The 18,761-nt window shown below is 39.7% G+C and overlaps 1 protein-coding gene across 2 annotated transcripts in view; it reads right to left on the bottom strand.

Annotated features, from left to right (window-relative positions):
* The window catches only part of tln2b (talin 2b), a 69,246-nt gene extending 51,550 nt beyond the window's left edge, over nt 1-17,696 (bottom strand). The window contains exon 1 of one of the 2 annotated variants that reach the window (XM_026365025.1): nt 17,621-17,696. The gene's annotated coding sequence lies outside the window, so the exon portion shown is untranslated. Of the gene's footprint in view, nt 1-17,265; nt 17,540-17,620 lie in introns of those variants that run through there. The other variant, XM_026365026.1, reaches the window with a different exon arrangement.
* Nucleotides 17,697-18,761: the final 1,065 nt, after the last annotated feature.

Below are 18,761 nucleotides of genomic sequence, written 5' to 3' on the forward strand. Positions count from 1 at the left end.
ACTAGAAACAAACATCCCTGGCTTAAAGCCGCCTCATAAACATCTGGTCAAGTAACCACCCACCCACACACAGCATGGATATCCTTAGCATATTGTGCAACAAGGTCAACTGACAAAAAACATGCAGACTACTTGAAATTCCTGTTGTAAATGCCTCCAGCTCTATGCCAGAGGTGTGGACAGAGGGAGAACACAGCAACACACCTCTGGACACAACCTACAGCTGAATATATGATAAGATGGGCAAGCAACACAACACACAGTGAGGCATGTAAAGGATGCTGCCATGCTTAGTTAAGGAATCACAGTCTCACTATTTCATGCTCCACATCTGCTGGTTACCATAGCAACCCCGGTTTTGGGCAATTCCCAGGTCAGGTGGCTTCTGTCAGCTCCACAGAAAAAAAGAAGGGGGGGGCTTTTCTAAGCGGTGCTAGTTTGCAAAAGAAAACAGTGAAAGATAAAGAGATCTGACTTTCATTAGTGGTGCTTAAGATGGTCAAGTTTAGTCAGTGGCTACACTGTTTGAAAGAGACAAGCTGTCACAGCTACAGATCAGCTCAAGTGTGTCCGAGTCTCTGTTATTGAACATGTGAAGTTTCTCATGAGGATAGTTATGAGCAGTACATGTTCAAGGATGTTCAGTGTTCAAGACACAGAACACAGATCAGACAAATCAGTAGATACAGTATATTACAAGTGGCAATAAAAAATAAAACCAGTGTATAAACAGAAAAGGGCAAAATGCCGTACTACGATTATTGCTGAATCATAATTGTCAAAACCAAGAGCAATAAACATCAACAGAGGCCTCTCCTGTACATGTAAACACAGTCACCACTTCATAATGTCACTGTGCTTTTTGTGCAATTGTAACTGTAAATTAAAACCTAAAGACTCATCTGTTTCTCCTCTGAGCTTTATTGTTGATGCTTAATTTGTATAAAAACACAGTGATTTGCAGAAAGCAGGATTTGCTATTTATTAGACGTGGTTAGTGTGAACAACAATAAAGGAAAAGATCAGAAATCTAAAAAAGGAAAAGCTTTACAATTGCAAGCGGGTCATTATGACAGCATGGGTGCAGTTGAATACCCCAGTGTGGGTTTCATACAAACAGAAGCAGCGGGAGCCGATCATTAGGAGCGGGCGTCTGCAGGGCCGGGTCCCAGTAGCTCAGCCGGAGCCTGTGTGAGAGGTTCGCTGTCTCACTGGGGAAGTCCAGAGGAAACATGCTGCAGGCCAAGTGCTCCCCAATTCCCCTCTCTTTAACCTGATTAGTGTAATGAGCTTAGAGACTGTTGGATGCACAACATCTAATGTGGACGCAGACAAACACAGTGCACTCGCTCGGTCACTCACTCAATCTCACTGGCAGCTATATGCAAAGGACATCATGAGGCTCAAACCCTCCGTGGCTCAACGGCTGGCTGGGCAGAGCAATCTTTAAATTAATGGATAAGAACAAGAAATTGCGATTTGTTCTAAAGTGGTGCGTTTAAGAGAGAGAAGTTGTTAAAATGCCAAATAAATGATGACATCCAAGACACAGAATTATGCATAATAAGGTTTAAAATAAGCCCTGGGAATGCAGTATGGCTGCACGTCTCTTAAATTTCGTTTGATACATTCCAAAAAAAAACAAAACAACTATGAGTATCCTGCTAGCCTGAAGAGAGAGAATGAAGAAGGTGTTAGCCAGAGTTACTTTGCCAGGCACATTGAGTTAAGTTGTTGCTGTGCTGCCAGGTGCAGCTCTAAATTATGAAGAATAGCCTAAGTAAAGTGTGTTCAGCAGCGTGTGTAAACACCAGTATTAAAAAAGAAGTACACAATAATCAAGCGCTCATGATAGCCAGGTTATCAGCATGCACACTACCACTTTAAAAGTAGGTGAAAAATAAATCATTTCACACCATGGTATGCAAATTTAGCACACATGCAAAATATTAAATGTATTAAATGATACAACTGGACAAATTGCTCATTCATGAGTTTTCTGAAAACAACTGGCACTGAAAAAAATGAGCTTCTGCTTTAAAGCTAGATAATATATAAAAAATGTGTGGTGATTTCTTTCAGGCTAAATATAATTATATTACTGATGTCTTAGGAGTCTGTAGTCAATGTAATATTTATGCCTTAGTTCCAAGAACTGAATTAAAAGTGTACATATTTAATTGCAATGCTTTGGCAAAAAGACATGACAAAGGACAAAGATTGCAAGCTTAAAGCACTGCTAGTCATTTACAGAAACAACTTTACAAAGCAGTAGTACATTTAAACAACAGCGTGGTAGGTCCCCTACAGTCGCTGCATTCATACATAACTTTCATAATATTCCTGCTCACAAGTTATCATCAATACACTGTAACCTCAGTGTGAGTTATTCTCCTCCCTACAATTTAGGCTTGTTAGCCCTTCTGTCAAAGACCAGCAGAAACAACGAGACTATCTTGTCCTTGAAGAGAATACATTTTATGGCTAACACAGTGCTGATTAAAAACCCATGAAGCTGCAATAATTCAGACAAGAGCCCGATCAGTCTTGCTATAGGCTATATAAAAATACACAGGGTACCTCCTGAAGGAGATATCTGGGGAAGATGGTGTTTGATTGATGCTAACAAGCATCTGCTAATCTCCCATCAGTATACTGCAGCCCTTGAAGTATACCACTCACTATTTTACAGTTTTGCAGATTTATTCTACTTTATTCTTCGAAAAAGAAACACTATTCATTTGGAGCTTGTGTTTTGTGTAGCCAAAGTTTATACTGTAACACAAAACTGAGTCCAGAGCTAGTATGTGGCAATGCATCTCAAACCCAAGTCCATTAGAAAAGAGATTTTCTCTATGTTAGTTTAGCTGTAGTCCACTCAGTGTTTGGTAAACGACACATATGTTTAAGGAACGAAACAGACCCCTGGTGCACAGTACAGACTCCACAAACTTATATTATTTGCAGAGTAAGACAGTCAGTGCCTGACATCTAAATGACAATGAGTATAATAAGGCGCCTCTCCTAGTTTATTTGCAGCAAAATTACAATTTATATACATATTGCAGCAACTGGATAGTGTTGAGGATAACATCACCGCCCTCCATGCGGGAGAGTGGGGTTCAAATCATCCTTACAGTTTGAAAATGTTTCCTTAATTATTAAAGATGCATCCAAAATGAATACATAACACTTATAGTAGCAACCTTAAACGCGTTTTAAGAAAATAACACATTTACCTGCCACAATTGTCATGCAAATCTCAGTTTCTTTTCTCATCTCCTGTCCACAGAAGAATGGGCTCGTTTGCAGAACAGAGCAGGTTTGCAAAATGACTTTGTTCTGTGCATGTGAATTAGCTTTCTCTGAATAATGCTATTCATTAAAAGAAATGGAATTGTAAAAGAAAAGGTGATTTCTATCTGTCTTGAGAACTAATTTTAAACAAGAGTATACAAAGAAAACAAAGTATTGCAAAGATTGACAAATTATATTCCCAATACAAAGACTGGAACAACATAATGTATTATCTTTTAAGACAAAGTTTTTTTGTGTTGTAATTGTTCCTCTTGTACATACTAGTTTTTAAATGATTCTATTAAAATCTGAAATCCCTGTTATTTGCAAAAATGCTTTAAAAAGTTTATCTGAAGTTAATTTTGCACATCATAGGACACGGTTTCTCTGTTGAGCTGCACTGGAAGGATCAAAGCCAACAGTGAAGTTGATGCTACACAGGATGTGTAAAATATCCTCTAATTAAGAATTAACCCAGAAAAACTTTAAACTTTAATTTTTGATTAACTTTTTAATGTAAAATTGTGAAAAGTTGTGAACCTATCCTTTAAAGCCTCACTAGCATCTCATTAGCATGGCTGTACACTGTTGCTTTGGTTGTACATATAAAATGTATGATTAAATATCTTTCCTCATTTAACTTTACTTCAATATTCCTCCACATAACATACATGTTGCTGATGCCACACCTCTTACTATGTGTACTATGATTTTAATAGTCACATATCTCAGAAAGCTGAACATGACTTTGATGTAGAGGATTACAAACATTTCTTTCACAGCTGTTATCATCATCATCTGCTCCTGATTTCTGGCTATAGTAAGTTAACTGCTCACTCAGCTAAACAGATTTTCCCACCACACACACACAACGCAACAGAGTTTACAATTCATAGAATCATTTCACGCAGCATGGCCACACCATGTATCAGCATAATGATAAATTTAACATATGTATGCGACTGATTGTCACAGTCAGTCTACCAGAGGTCATCCTCAGGGCCTTATATTGCTGACTGCTGTCAGTTACAAGTGACCTAACTACGTATAGCTCAGCAAATTGCCATGGAGCACCATGCTTTTGGAAATTTACTAATTGCCTCAATGAATTTTGCCACCATAGCACACAACGTATTAATGCTGACACAAGCTTCTAATTAGTTAAGTGGGGGCATTCAGCCAGCTGATCCCTATTATTTCAGCTTTTTGAGTAATTATGATAACATTTCATTATCTACAATAAACACCTACAAAAATTGTATGTTATCAACACCCTATTCATACATTACACTCGTGCACTGGTTTCATGATGAATGCTTTCACATCAGTGAGGGTAAATACAATGTAAAGAAGCTACTGATAACTTTTCTTGACAGTTTTCATATTGAAAACTATAATTTATGCTTATAATAATGTACTCAACAAAATGTACCCAAAATATTTCAACAGATGAAAATAATATGATTAGGGGAAAGAACTAAAAGTTTGTTTTATCATTCTACCACTGACAGAAGAGACACACAATCGCAGACACTGGATTATCACATGTGTATGAAGGCAGCTAAGCATGCAGGAAGGCAATGAATTGTGTTCTCTGTTCAGTAATAACCAGACAACCCATCCATTTCATTGTTGCCATCGGCTGAGGTGAAGAAAAGAACCTGCCAACCTCCACATCCATCCTGGGTTAACAAGACAAAATCTAACACTGCAAAGATCTGTAGGGAAACAGAGGAAGCCCATGGTACTGAGTGCCATCTCTGCTTCTCTCTCTTTAACTTCTGCATCTACAGTAATTGTGAGGCTGAGCACACAGCTGTGACACTCCAGTTGGATACAGACTCTTTAATCTCTCCCATTATATGACATCGCCATGTAATCTCCATCTAGCTACCCAGGGAGCAGCCAGAGAGGCAGGAAATGAAATCAATGCTGTGTCTATGCACTGGGTGTTACTTCATTAGCTTGGGCACTACAGATGTAGCAGTAAATCAGATTTATGAAACGGCGACAATGAAGGCACCACAGACAGACGGAGGGATTCATAATAGCAGGTGATAGGAACACCCAATGTCCAACGTTCAGCATAATTTTACTAGTGTTTGAAAGCTAAGGAAGGGCAACAATTTCCTCTGTACAGCATCAGTTCTGTGCTGCAGGAGGTAACAGCACCATGCCGATATCACTAGCTTCCAATTTCTAAGTGTGATTTCCACAGCCTGAATATCGTGACATCATGTAAAGTAATTAAAAAAATCTGTTTACTGTAAACAGAAAAGGCAGGTAAAGTATGACCTCCAATGACTGATAATCAAGAGGCATAAATTATACAAAAATCAATAATAGCTTCAGTGCATTCATTTTCACTGCACTCTGTTCATTTATCATGTCCTGTTTTCCCCTCACTATACACAATTAATCAGTTTCAAAACACCGAGTCTAAATTGCACTGTGGATGTTGATTATATTGCCTTATATTAGCTACAGTAGCTGAGTAAACTAAACTAATTGGGTTCTGTATTAATCTTCACTATGTTCTTCATATTAAGCTGCGAGCTTAGGACATCTGGCATTTAAAGATGTTGGGAGGTAACACACAACTCTCCTTCACAGAATGAGGGACTGAGAAGGTCCATTATCGTAATTATTTCCCAAGAATATTTAAATTTATCCTCTGAAAAAAAAAAAAAAAAAATCACAGCTTCCAATACAGATCCAAAGGAACACAAGCGTTTTAAATAACATCATAAAGGCTAGTAAAACATGTGGAGTGAAGTGACAAATGTTGGTATACTGAACTTGTATTTCATTACTAATGCACCTTTAGGGGTACTGTACATCTGGGAACCAGCTGTATCAGCACCACCGCCTTTAGAGGTCAATAGCTTAAGAACCCTTCTGGAGTGACGACATCTAATCCTACAGTAGCTATGGAAATGTTATGGAAATGGCATCGACAGAGGCTATACTTGGTTGCTCATAGGAGATCCATTGATATACCTCCACACTGCTGAAAAACAGAGATTCCAAATGATTAGTTGTGCAGTCCCGTGGGTCTGAGAAACTAAGGAGGGGATGTGTAATTAAATTAGTCCCATGGTTAAGATAGGCAGGCAGATCCATCTCACTGAGACATCCAAGATGTGCACACTGTATGTACAGAAGATGTTGGAAGCACGTCATTAGTGCTGATGGTTTGAATTAAGATAGTTTCTCTCTAAAAGACAGCTGGGAATAAATAAATCCGGGAATCTCTGTACTAGCTGCACCAAGCAGCTCCTTCTAAAAACACCCTTAGCAATCTGGAAAACCCTTATTTACACAAAGAGGGATTGAATGAGCAGGGTTTGTAGGCTGAGGCTAACAGAGAGCAGAGCAAGCCGCCTTACATGACAAGCCAACGACATTCTAAGCAATGCCTCTGAGCTTTTGCCATGTGTCAAGGATACTGTCTCCCACTGAAGTTGCATACAGATCACCCTTTCAGAGCACAGCCTCCTCCGCTGTCTCTTTGTCCCTCCTCCCAGTAGGGAATTTATAAAGCTTCACAGTGCCTCACTCCATGAGATTCTTGTAATTTATGACAGAGCTGAGAGAAATCAAATCAAACTGTAAATATAGTGCATGTTTCCCAGTATGAGCTCTTCCCATAGACCATAGATCACAAATAAATGCCAGCGATCCTGACAGTCATTAAATAACAGCATCAACAATCCCGCATGTGGCAGCACTACATTTGATTTTGGATTATGAAAAGGGCAGAAAACATGGATAATAAATGAGACATGGCAGAAACAAATCAGAGGAAATGAAGAATTACCAGAGGCACCAAACTGCACATCATTCATACTTGATCACCCTTCCTGCTCATTAGTACTAAGCTGACCCCTGACCTCAGGCTGGCACACACACCTGGCTATGTTATATGACACCATTCTAGCCAGGCTGGAGGGAGAGAGTGTCATCTCATGGGTATAATTTAGCAGGGCTATCATGTCCACTGCGGGTGGGCAGCCTCCCTGCATTGGCTGCAGGTCCATCAATCTCCTGTCTTAGGAAACTGAAGACTCAACGAAGAGAGAAACTAACAGCTGCCATATAGTGCACTGAACAGATGGTAATGGTGGCAAGAAATTAACACCATATCATTTTAAACTTCTACACAGCATCTCCATAAGGGCAAAGAAAAGAGATACATGTCTGCAACATCAACACCTTTGTAATATTAGTTCTTAAAAAATGCTGCATTATATATTCTCTTAGAAATATTTAGAACAGCATACCAGGAACCCCTGGCAATTTGTTCACATCTATTGGTATGAGAAAGTTTTTTTTCTTCTTTTGATTAATACTGCTTCCTATAAAAGAGCACTCCACTACTGACAATGGTTAGTATGTAACAGCTCAGAGAGTAATGTCTGCACCATGTTGCACAGTGAGTACATGAAAGGTTAACAAGTCTTAACTGCATTTTCTGTACTAAGATAAGAGAGATGACATGTGCCATGCTTTAATATAATTCCTTGTACTGTACAGAGTGAGTGAACAGAAGATGGAAAGAGATGTTGTATATGCACTGTGCGGTTGCATGCATGACAAAAGAAGAGACTCTATACTCTGATGTGTGTGCTACACCTGCACTGTAAACCCTCAAAAGCCATGGCATTAGGTACCACTGTATGCAACTGCAGTGTGTCCTCTTCACCTATGCTGACAGCATTGACAGAAAAATGACAAAAGTTTCAGAATTTCATGGGGATGTTGGCAAATCTACTGAGATGCCTGTAGCACGTTGGCTATTGCAGTCAAAAAATTAAAACATTCAACTTCATCCCTGAAGAATTTGGTGAAATTAAAAAATGTAACAGTGTACTTCAAGGTGCCTGGAAGATGGACAAATTATACTTAGCTCCAAGTCTAGACTTTAGGATTTACATTTATTATTTATACAATATATCCAAATAATACTACGTACAGTTATTACAGGTAATTGTCCAGACATCACACTTTCAAAATTGAAAACAATGTTTCTAAAAATAATATGTTTATTCTGCAATAGCCACAGGAAATAAATTAGAGGTTAAGTTAGCAGGGAAACAAATGCAGTAGGTAATGCAGAAACAATATGAGATGTTCTTTTTTGTTTACTATGCTAACACCTCCTATAGCCTGGAGTCTCTTTCTTTCCTCCCCTGAAGAGGCCAGATGATGTGATGTCTCCTCTGTTAAATTTTTTAGAATTTGCTTACCGGTGTACAGCGTGATTCCCTTCAGTGTGATTTCTTTGCATAATTGTATGTAAAAATCATTCAAAATCCATGCTAGACTAATCCAGCATTAGCTGTCACGTTATGTCACAAACAGGCCAACATGCATGGATATGATGATTTAAAAAACATAGACTGAGACAAGATTATATTAGAATCTGCTTTAGGAGAACGTCGACTTCTCCCTGACTTGGGTAGATGCTGACACAGTTACAGGAAACTGAACACAGACTCAACCAGCTCATCAGTTCTGATCTGCCAGACAATCCATGCTCTGAAGTCTGAAGTCAAAATTTATATTCAGCTCCCGTTTAGTGGAAAGAACAACAGCACACCAGCAAACAAGGTTACAGTATAGAACATCAGAATTTTGTATAATTAATGCCTGGCTTGAATTAAAATGTCTTCCTGTACTAATGATTTTGTGCCATCTGGCTAGGTGACCTTATTCCCACTGCAACCATTTAGAATTTATGTTGCAATGGACACAAGATGAACAGAATAATGATTAAGGTTGTGTCAACATATTTATGAGAGCAGATTAATGTAACTGTTAAACAGTAATTAATACATTAAATACAGTACTAATGAGTTGTAGTTTATTGGCAACTCCACACCCTAGAAATGACAAATAATGGGTCAGTGGGGCTCAGTATTGTTAGAAATTGTTTGACATAGTACAGAGGAAATTTGAGTTTGATAATGACACCAAAACAATACCTTTTTAAGGTAATCATAAGTCTTTTGGCATGTGTTCCTGTACCCCACCTACCTGTACCCCCTGAATTTGACATTAAACACTCAACTTGTGAGTGACTTGCAGCTTTAATGCCACACTGACAAAAGTGTATTTACACATTTACAATGGAATTAACCATTCAGGAATTTCAGCCATTTTCATACACATGTATTTTTTGGGGGTACATTGGCTGACAAGCAGTTACATGGCGAGGTGTGGCCTGTTCCCTGCGTTATTACATGAATAATCAAGCAGATCAAAGTCAGTAAGGTTAAGATTCTGATTGTTAGATTTTCATTAGCAAATGTACTGTAACATAACTATCTACCACTATATGAAAGGTCCAAAGGGGTGTCTATGCAAGTGAAGAAGGTCATTGTAGGCTTAACAAACACAATAAACCCATCACAGAGGTAGCAAAAAACATTGGGGTTGTCTCTACAGTCAAAAGACAGTTTCATAAATGCAAATACAGATGCTTCACAACACGGTATAAGACACAGGTCACAGTCAGGAACAGAAAGGCCACATTAGACTAGAAAACACCTGAAGAAGTGAATAGTACTGGAATAAAACTCTCTCCACTGATGCAACCAAGATTAAATTGTACCTGAATCATGTGAAGAGAAAAGTATGGATAAGGAAAGGAACAGCTCATGATTCAAAAAATATAATCTGTCAAACATGATGGAGGCAGTGAGCATGTATGGCTGCCAACGGAACCGGGTCACTAGTTCATAAACGTACTGTTGATAAAAATATCAGGAGGAATTCTGAAGTTTATGGGTTATACACTCTGCTCAGATTCAGCCAAATGCTGCAAGACGGATAGGACGCTTCAAATTACAGATGGATAATGACCGAAAACATACAGGAAACACTAGCCAAGAGTTTCTCAAGGCAAAGAAATGGTATATTCTTCACTAGCCTAGTGAGTCACCTGATCTCATCCTAAAAGAGCACATTTTCACTTACTGACAAGACAAGACTGAAGGCTGAAAGACGCACAAACTAGTTGTAAAGGTAATCCTTATTTCTGGAATTTAAAATATTAGTTTTGTTTCATTCCTATATTTAGTAGCCTTCAAAAATGGGAGTGTGTGTATGAAAATGATTGTAATTCCCATTATTAATGTCTTGCCTTGAATTAAAACTGAAAGTCTTGACTTTGCTCACAACCCAAATTAGAATTTTATTTCTAATTCAATGGGTTGGTGTACAAAGGGGAAACTGTATGTACCTAAAACTAATTTCAGTATTAATCAAAATGAGAAAGCGACACTTGGTGAGTCTGCTGCAAAATAATGATCACAACACTCGTAGCTGATTATGCAGACTCCCTTGTTTATCTGGTGATAACACAGCTGATAGTACAAAGTCATCTGGTGAGGTGGTATGTGCGACATGATGTGACACTGGTCAACTGCAGATAATCCAAGTCAGGTTCCAATACAATAAATGTTGTTCTATGACTCAAAGCTCCATTATGCTCAGTAGCTAGTCAGCTTTTGCTAACTCTGCTGTCCGGAGTTTGTTTTACAGAAATCTATTATCTCATGCGACTAGAAGCTGTCTGCAAAATAAATCTATATACTTTTTTTTTTTTTTGTGATGACTGTGATTAGTTCAGCCTGAATGAGAATTAAGCTAATAATCATCATAATCATCTTCTTCTTATATTGGTCACTGTAAGAAAAAAGGTTTATGAAGAGTTTCACTAGAAATCGTGACATGGATCCCCAAGTTGACTCTTTCATTCCATCTCCAGAAACAGCGCAACAAATGTAATGCTGGATATTGCCTTTCACCAAGAGTAACCAGAGCTTCCCTTTGCCCTTAACACAAGGTCACTGCACTGCTGATGGGCTGAATATACAAGGCTTAAGTAACACAATCACTTATACAGAGCAGATTCCAGCTGCTAAATGCACTTCCACCGGGCCAAATATAAAATCATTTCCACAAGAGTGTCAGAGTATTCCAGAGTACTTCTTTGAGACTCAAGGTGCTGACACTACATAGACCTAAGCCAGGGGAGGGAGAGAGAGAGAGAGAGAGAGAGAGAGGGAGAGAGAGAGAGGGAGAGAGAGAGAGAGAAAGACAGAGTTCTCGCTCTGTCAGCAACCCTCATGGCCTGCAGAGGATCACAGCAGTAATTTCAGTGCTGCTCTTCAGACAGGAGTGTCCTGTCCCCAAGGCTGTTTTTGTGATTGCCCGGGGAGAGGGGTAGAAAAACAAGCAGTATACAGCTGTTGTATACACAAAGGTCCAGATGACCCTCAATTAACCTTCCTGCCTTGTCAATTTCCCCCTAAAACAAGATCAATGGTGCCATTTAACAGCAATATCATTTTGTTTTCTTTATCCGTCTGTCATTGCATCTCACCTTTGTCACAGAAGTGCTAGCCTTTGCTCCCACTATCTAAAAATTATGAAAACTTCACTGGCTTACTGGCAATTTCTATGAACCAGGATTGGCTCAAACAATGACCTTTGATTCCTGTCAGTGAGTTAAACAATTGTGTCATAAAGCTGATTGTTTCATCAAGTGATTAGTGTCTTCACTTTACTGTGGTGCAAGACCCCTACCACTCAGCTGTATTTGGCTGTGATGTATCATTGACACAGATCAATGGCAAGTGGCTCGACCACTACAATCTCTGCCTCACTGTCACCGACCTCTGGCTCTTGTGGTGTTCCTGGGGGAGCCCCTGCCAGGGAAAAACACTCCAGGCATGTCGATGAAGGCAAGAAATACCATCAGATTCTATGAGAGCACAGCTCTAAAGTGCTTTCTCTGGCCACAAAAAAATCCTAAAAGCAGAAAAATAACATCATAGTATACTAAAGCTTGCATCTTTTACAGTAAACTGTATGTGAAGTAGTATAATGATTATAGTTCTTATTGTGTATCATAAGGCAGCAAGACCCAGTGAATTTACTATTCTCAATGTTCTTTACGGTGTAACTTCAAACACATTTCTCAACGAAGATACGGTTTCTAGCAGTTAGATGCTCTGAGTACTAGTGCCTACAATAACTTAAAAGAAGCTGGGCAGGTTACAACAAGGTGACTATTCACTGGACACAAATAGTCATTATAACTGAACAAAGACGGCCAGGTGAGAAACTGTTATATGGATTTTGTGACCATTAAATCCAAAGTGGTAGTTTGTACCCTAAGAAAAGAAAGGATAATGTTGACTTACACAGATGAAGACAGCACACATTAGCACCTTTAGTGCAAAACCAAATGGATTCTCCCTTTTTTTAGAGGACACTTTACAGCACGTGACCTTTAGCATAGTTATCACATCAACTTTAATGCTGATAATCAATTTTCCTAAGGCACAGTGGGTCATGCTCCTGATCATTCCCAGTGTTCCTCTGAAAAACCACACTCAGATGTTCTACTCTGATATACAAAGGTTGCATGTGTATTAGCAGCAGTAATACTTTATCTTTCATCTCTTTCCTGATTCTTCACGCTCCTGATATAGAGATGTATGCAATTTCCACAAGAGGAATCTGATTTAAATAAGTACACATACTAAGATAACTACAGATGCTCACTCAAATATAAATTCAACTTAAACAATATAGTACTATCTCAAAAGTAACACTCAAGAGATATTTGGCCATAATTGATAATGTAATAAATTTTTTTTACAAACATTCACATATAAAAGTAACTAGGAAGTAAAAGGTAAGTAGACAGCTATTTACTTAAGCTGACAGTTTGTCCTCAGGAAACCCTCAGATCACACGTCTTTTCTTTTACGCCACTCTCCCAATCTGTGACCATTTACTGCGTGCATGACAGTGGAGTCAGACCTGTCATCTGCTACTTCAAGCTCATCTTATTTCACCCGCTGATGAGAAGTGCCACAGGCTGTGCCACTGCCACTGCCTCTGACCTGGACCAAACCTCACTGGCATCCCCTGACCTACTTCTTTAGTCTGTTTACGCATCACTGGCACTACTGCATCAGTTTAGGCCACATGTACAGTAAATACTTAGTATGCACTGTATGAGCCACAACTGGCATCTTTGTGAGGATGGTGTTAAATATAGCACCGCTTAACACACTGTTTGTCACATTCTGCACAAATGTATCAAGAAGTGATGCGATGTCCTGAACACATGAAGTCTGCTATGATGATGACAAATGGAAAGAATAAATAATAATGAAATGATTTCTACCCTTTCCATCTCCAGTCAAAAAACAAATCAAATAAACATATAATACTATAATATTAATACAAATTCTTCAGGTTAAAACAGTTAAATAAACCTGTGTTACATCAAAACTACCACACATCACAGGATCAACAATTGAGTAAGCTGTGGATGTACTGATACTGAAAGAAGTGATATAATGATGAACAATTATTAATCAGCCTCCTCTCAATATAATTTCATCCCACTAATCTTTAATTACAAGTGAGATCAAACTTAATTCAAAATATAAAACATATTGGGAGTGCTGTCAAGAGTTTGGCCCATCTGTATATGGACTGCCTGACACATTCATCTCTTTGCGGGGGGAAAAAAAAAAACAGGAAATTATGATTTCACATTGATATACTAGTGAAGGAGTGAGCATGGCAGCCAGCTTATACATCTACCGCTTGTTCTTTAGAAACAGATCTGGAGGCGAGCCAGGTACTAAAGAGGCTGTGACCACGGAGACAGCAGCGAGAAAATACATAGGAGAGATCTGTTTCGCTGGTAAACACAGAACACAAAGGCTGGGTCACAGCGACAGCATGGGGTGTGTTTTAGTTTCCACCTCCTACACGCTCATGCATTAAATATGGTTCAACAATCACACTCTCCAGTGACTCTTAAACCCCTTACTTCCCACCCTCCAACTGAACATTTCCTGGGGAATTCCGACCAGGAACGTATTCTTGATGACGGAGCAACTGCTAACAGCTGAGAGGAAAATCACTTTCTAATGAATAACAGGGAAATACAGTTGAGGCTTTGTCTTTACCAAGTATTTGTTCTCAACGCTTTGTGGATCAAAATACTTGCATGACCTTGTTATTGTTATTTACGGCACTATTTGAGGATTGTGTGTTTCTCCCTGGGTTGTGGAATTTAAATGAACACTGACTAAAAGTGCTTCACGAGATCATGCAGCGAAATTTCAAGACCACGTTTGAGACTCATGATTTCCAGTAAATTAGGCACAGAGCTGAGAGTGTGAGTGTGAACTAAAGTTGTCGTAGCACAGATACGCTTAATAGCTTCCCATAATGCAGAATCACTGTGGTAATGGCCTCTTCAATAGCTGGCAATGAGTGGGAAAAAGGCACTATTTAAATAGTGCTTGGTTTTAATTGCCACTGCAAAGTGAAATTGGAGTATTCAATATTTTTAAAAGCTCAAAAAAAGGTGTGTGGAAAGTTCACAATATGGGAAAATTTGTGCTACATCTTACGTTTTAAGCTCCAATCTCATCTGGAATCTTTTGGCACGGGCTCACAACCTGGCAAACACTGCTTTTCTAACCTTGAGTCTCGTGAATAGCATCAAGTGTTTTGTTTCATAGAACAGTACGTTTTTATCGGTCGCTGCTGGCAGATACACGCTGCATGTGAGCTTGTGACATCGCTGGTGCTGTGATCTAATTATATCTGTTTACTTTGCTGTGAGAAAGTGTACAGAACTCATTGTGGACTGATAAGATCTCTACTCCTGTATTAAACATAGGCAAGCAATGACCTCATATCGTGAACCAACCGGTGTAGGATACCACTGCTGAAATTTATATTTCAATATATGCACACAATAAGGTAATATGTCATGGCAAAACTAAACATTAATGCCACATCGTGCTCAATTCCACTGTACAAAAATGTACTTACCAATCAATGTGATTTATGCAATCAGGAGATTGCAGATTCTCCTTTGGCACGTTTTGAAAATCTGTTATTAAACTTTTTTTTTAACGCTCACAGACCTCTGTCGATCACACCAGAAGCAGATGTCAGCAGCATAGCAAAATCAGCGATGCGTGACACCTCCGACTGTCAATATCCAGCCTATTTGTTTCCAAACGCTGCACTGTATGAACAGTAGACGTTTCAGAAAGATGGAAGATGGATGGATATCAAGACAGGATGCAACTATCTAGTCATTTACCTTAGCAATATCAAGGTAGGATCCTCAGTATGTTCAAAGGAAGCTCAAGAAACACACAACATGAAAAGAATGATGAATGTTTGTGGTGTTTGATACACACTACCGGGGAGCTCATGTACTATAGCTGCAAGGAAAAAGTCATAGCACTGTTTGCAATTTCCTGGTTTTCTGCATAATTTGATCGTAAAAGGTGCAGTTGCATATAGATATTAACCACAGCAACAAAGCATCCTTCAAATGTTAATCTGTTACTTCAGGATTCTTGTTCACCTCACTGGTCTGTGTTGTGCCTTTGGGGTGATCAATATCTTTAACCTGTATGTAACCCTTTCCAGCCCAATACAAATCAATAACTCTTGATCATTCGCCTTCTGAGATTGTTTTTGTGAGGCATGGCTCGCATCAGCTGACACTGCTTGTAAATGCAAAAAAAGACAAGAAAAGATCATGAGTGTTTTATCGGCTTAGAGATGATATTTGTTGATATTTGTGACCCAGGTGAAGATCAGAGTATATTTTATGACCAGTTTATGCAGAAAAACCGGAAAGTGCAACAGTGCCGGTACTTTCTTGTAAGACTGTATTTGCTATTGTGTATATTGTGGAGGCTTTAATGGAGCACTAACTGGTGCCTTGCAGTACCACAAGGGAGTACATTTTTAGTTTGGGTACTCCCAGTTGGAATCAAGCTCCTACAGTATGTGTCAGTGTCTGATTGCATAAATCCACCCGGAACCACAGCTGTCTGCACAATGCTGAAGTTGCTTGACCTTCCTCGCTGCATCACTCAGGTTAAAAGATGTCACTCTTCTGTATTGCTTGAACCCCACCCAACCCCTCTACCCTCACTGCATGAATATCCTTGAATGGGCCCTTAATATCAAAGACGAAGCTTTTTTGACTGAAAGCTCTGCTGCTCTTTACATTAGAAAGCTGGGGTGACATTTTTCAAACAGCTGGTCAAAGCAGCCAAAAGCTTCTTCAGTAAATTAGTATATGTCAAAAGAGGCTGACGTGCAGCTAATGTGGTTTGCCATTGCCAGTCAGCCCTTCCACTGATACATTTGTTCCACAAACTGTAGGCTACAGTCTGTAAAATTAACCATGGAGAGATACGGAGGTTTTTTTTTAATGTCTAACATTTACAGGCCCCGTACCTGTGTGAAACAATCATGTCCCAGCTCAAAAGATTTATCCAGGGGTGCACAATATAAGCATCTTGGAGAGGTAGCACTGTGGCCTTGTTGGTTAACAGACACGTCCTTCAATCAGAGCGTGCACACATCTTTTTTTTTGGAGAAAGTAACAGTACCACAGCCGGCTGAGTGTGCACCATGATCTCTAATAGGAGGCAGGTAGTAAAAAGAAGGAATTTTCCCACTGGGATTTACAAAACAGCAGATTTTTTTTTTATCATTAAGGCAAATGATTAATGGGCTTACAAGATTTAAGAGTCTTAAAAAAAATAACAAACTTGACCAAACTGACCATTACAGCTTGCCCCCTCCGCCTATTGTGCCCACATTTTGTTCAGCCTACTGTAAATCATCAGCGGTTACATCCCTGCATGCGCACTACAGCCTCACATCGTCACTGTCAGCTTTGATGTTGAGCCGATCCCGATAACATTCAGGTCAAGTCCAACTTACAGTACAGCACATTTCTCTGAAGAGCAGCAAAGCACGCTGAAGCTGAGCAGCATTAGTTGGCCCCCGTTTTAACCTACTTCTGCGTTCAAAGGCGCACGCGTTTTAACGCGCAGCAGCCATGCCCAAACACGTAGGTCGGTGAAGTGCTCATCTTATTACCTCTTATCTGTCAATGTCAAAAGCAGTCAGTCACATATTAGGCGAAGCAACAGCGCTGACAGGCGAGCGACGACCGCGAGAGATGAAGCGCGTCGAGCGTCGGTAAATCCAAAAAAAGGAGAGCGAGGGGATCGTTGGGGTTGGAAAAGCACCACAGCAATCATGTGAAGAGGTCGTCTGCATGCTGTTAATATGAAATGTTTCCAGCGCTTCTTTCTGCTGAGCCAATCGAGCGGTCCGCCTCCCTGTTTGGGAGGAACAGCGCCCAGAACAGCAGCACCGGGCGCAGGGAAGACACCGGATAATGTGGAATAATTAAAAAAAAAAAAAAAAAAAAAAAGGCATGAAATCCTACCTGACGTCTGTCACTCGTCAACGCATGCGAGCTGACTTGGATGCAGGCTAAGCGACAGACACCACGAGTGGGTCAAGCTCTCACTGCCTGCCTGCCTCCCCCACGGCACCCAAGCCCCTCCTCGTTCATCGTACAGTGGAGAGGGATGAAGGGGAGAAAAGGAAGCGGCGTCACGCTCACTAGTGATGTCTCATAATCACGAAAATACATCTCGATCGAGACACATTTAGGGGTGTAGAGATCCATAAAATAGGCGGGACCAACATGTGTGGTTCGCGCACGCAAGCAGATTGACGCACGGAACACTTGAATGAAGCAGTTGTCTCTTATTTTGAAAATGCTTTGAATGCGTGCAGTGAAGTTCACCTGCCAAAAGAGTGTCAGCAGACCAACCATCAGTGTGTGTGTGTGTGTGTGTGTGTGTGTGTGTGTGTGTGTGGGGTACTCCTCTGCTGTGCTCTATACTAGTCTGACACAAGGTCAATAGCACATGGAAGATGAGGCTGGTTTCTCCTCTGGGTACCGTAGGCGATGGTAACGCACCAGCAGTACCACACATGCCATCTGGAACATGGCAGTGTTGAGATATATGAAGAGATCCATGGCTGTTGATGGAGTTTTTATTTAATGCACTTCAATGAAAAACACACAAACCGTGTCCAGTAGTTCTGCATTTGAAAAGATAATTTGGATGAGATATGGAGGTTTGCAAATCTGTGTGATAGTAAAAGTAGGCTATAGGCCTGTTTAATGTATCAACCGAATCAACACCTCCCTCTCAGTTTATCACTTTATAATCTCAGTGGGAGCTCTGTTGTTTTCTAAATATACACTGCCCCCTAATGGAGCTATGGGAAGCAAGAACATAGTGACAAGAAGACACTGGATTGGATGCAAACTTGTATTGATGTTTATATTTAAATCATACACAAGGTGTGTGTGTGTATATATATATATATATATATATATATATATATATATATATATATATATATAAACTGTGAGAGAACTGAGTCTCTGTGGATACTCAAAATATTTGGCTTGATTTACACTTCCTTTCTTCTGAATTTTAGAAAACGCTGACCCATTTCCTAAAATGTATGTTTTGATGGCAACTAGATGACAATAGACTTTGAAGATT

The sequence above is a fragment of the Anabas testudineus genome, chromosome 6 (assembly GCF_900324465.2).
Source record: "Anabas testudineus chromosome 6, fAnaTes1.2, whole genome shotgun sequence".
NCBI classification, from domain to species: Eukaryota; Metazoa; Chordata; class Actinopteri; order Anabantiformes; family Anabantidae; genus Anabas; species Anabas testudineus.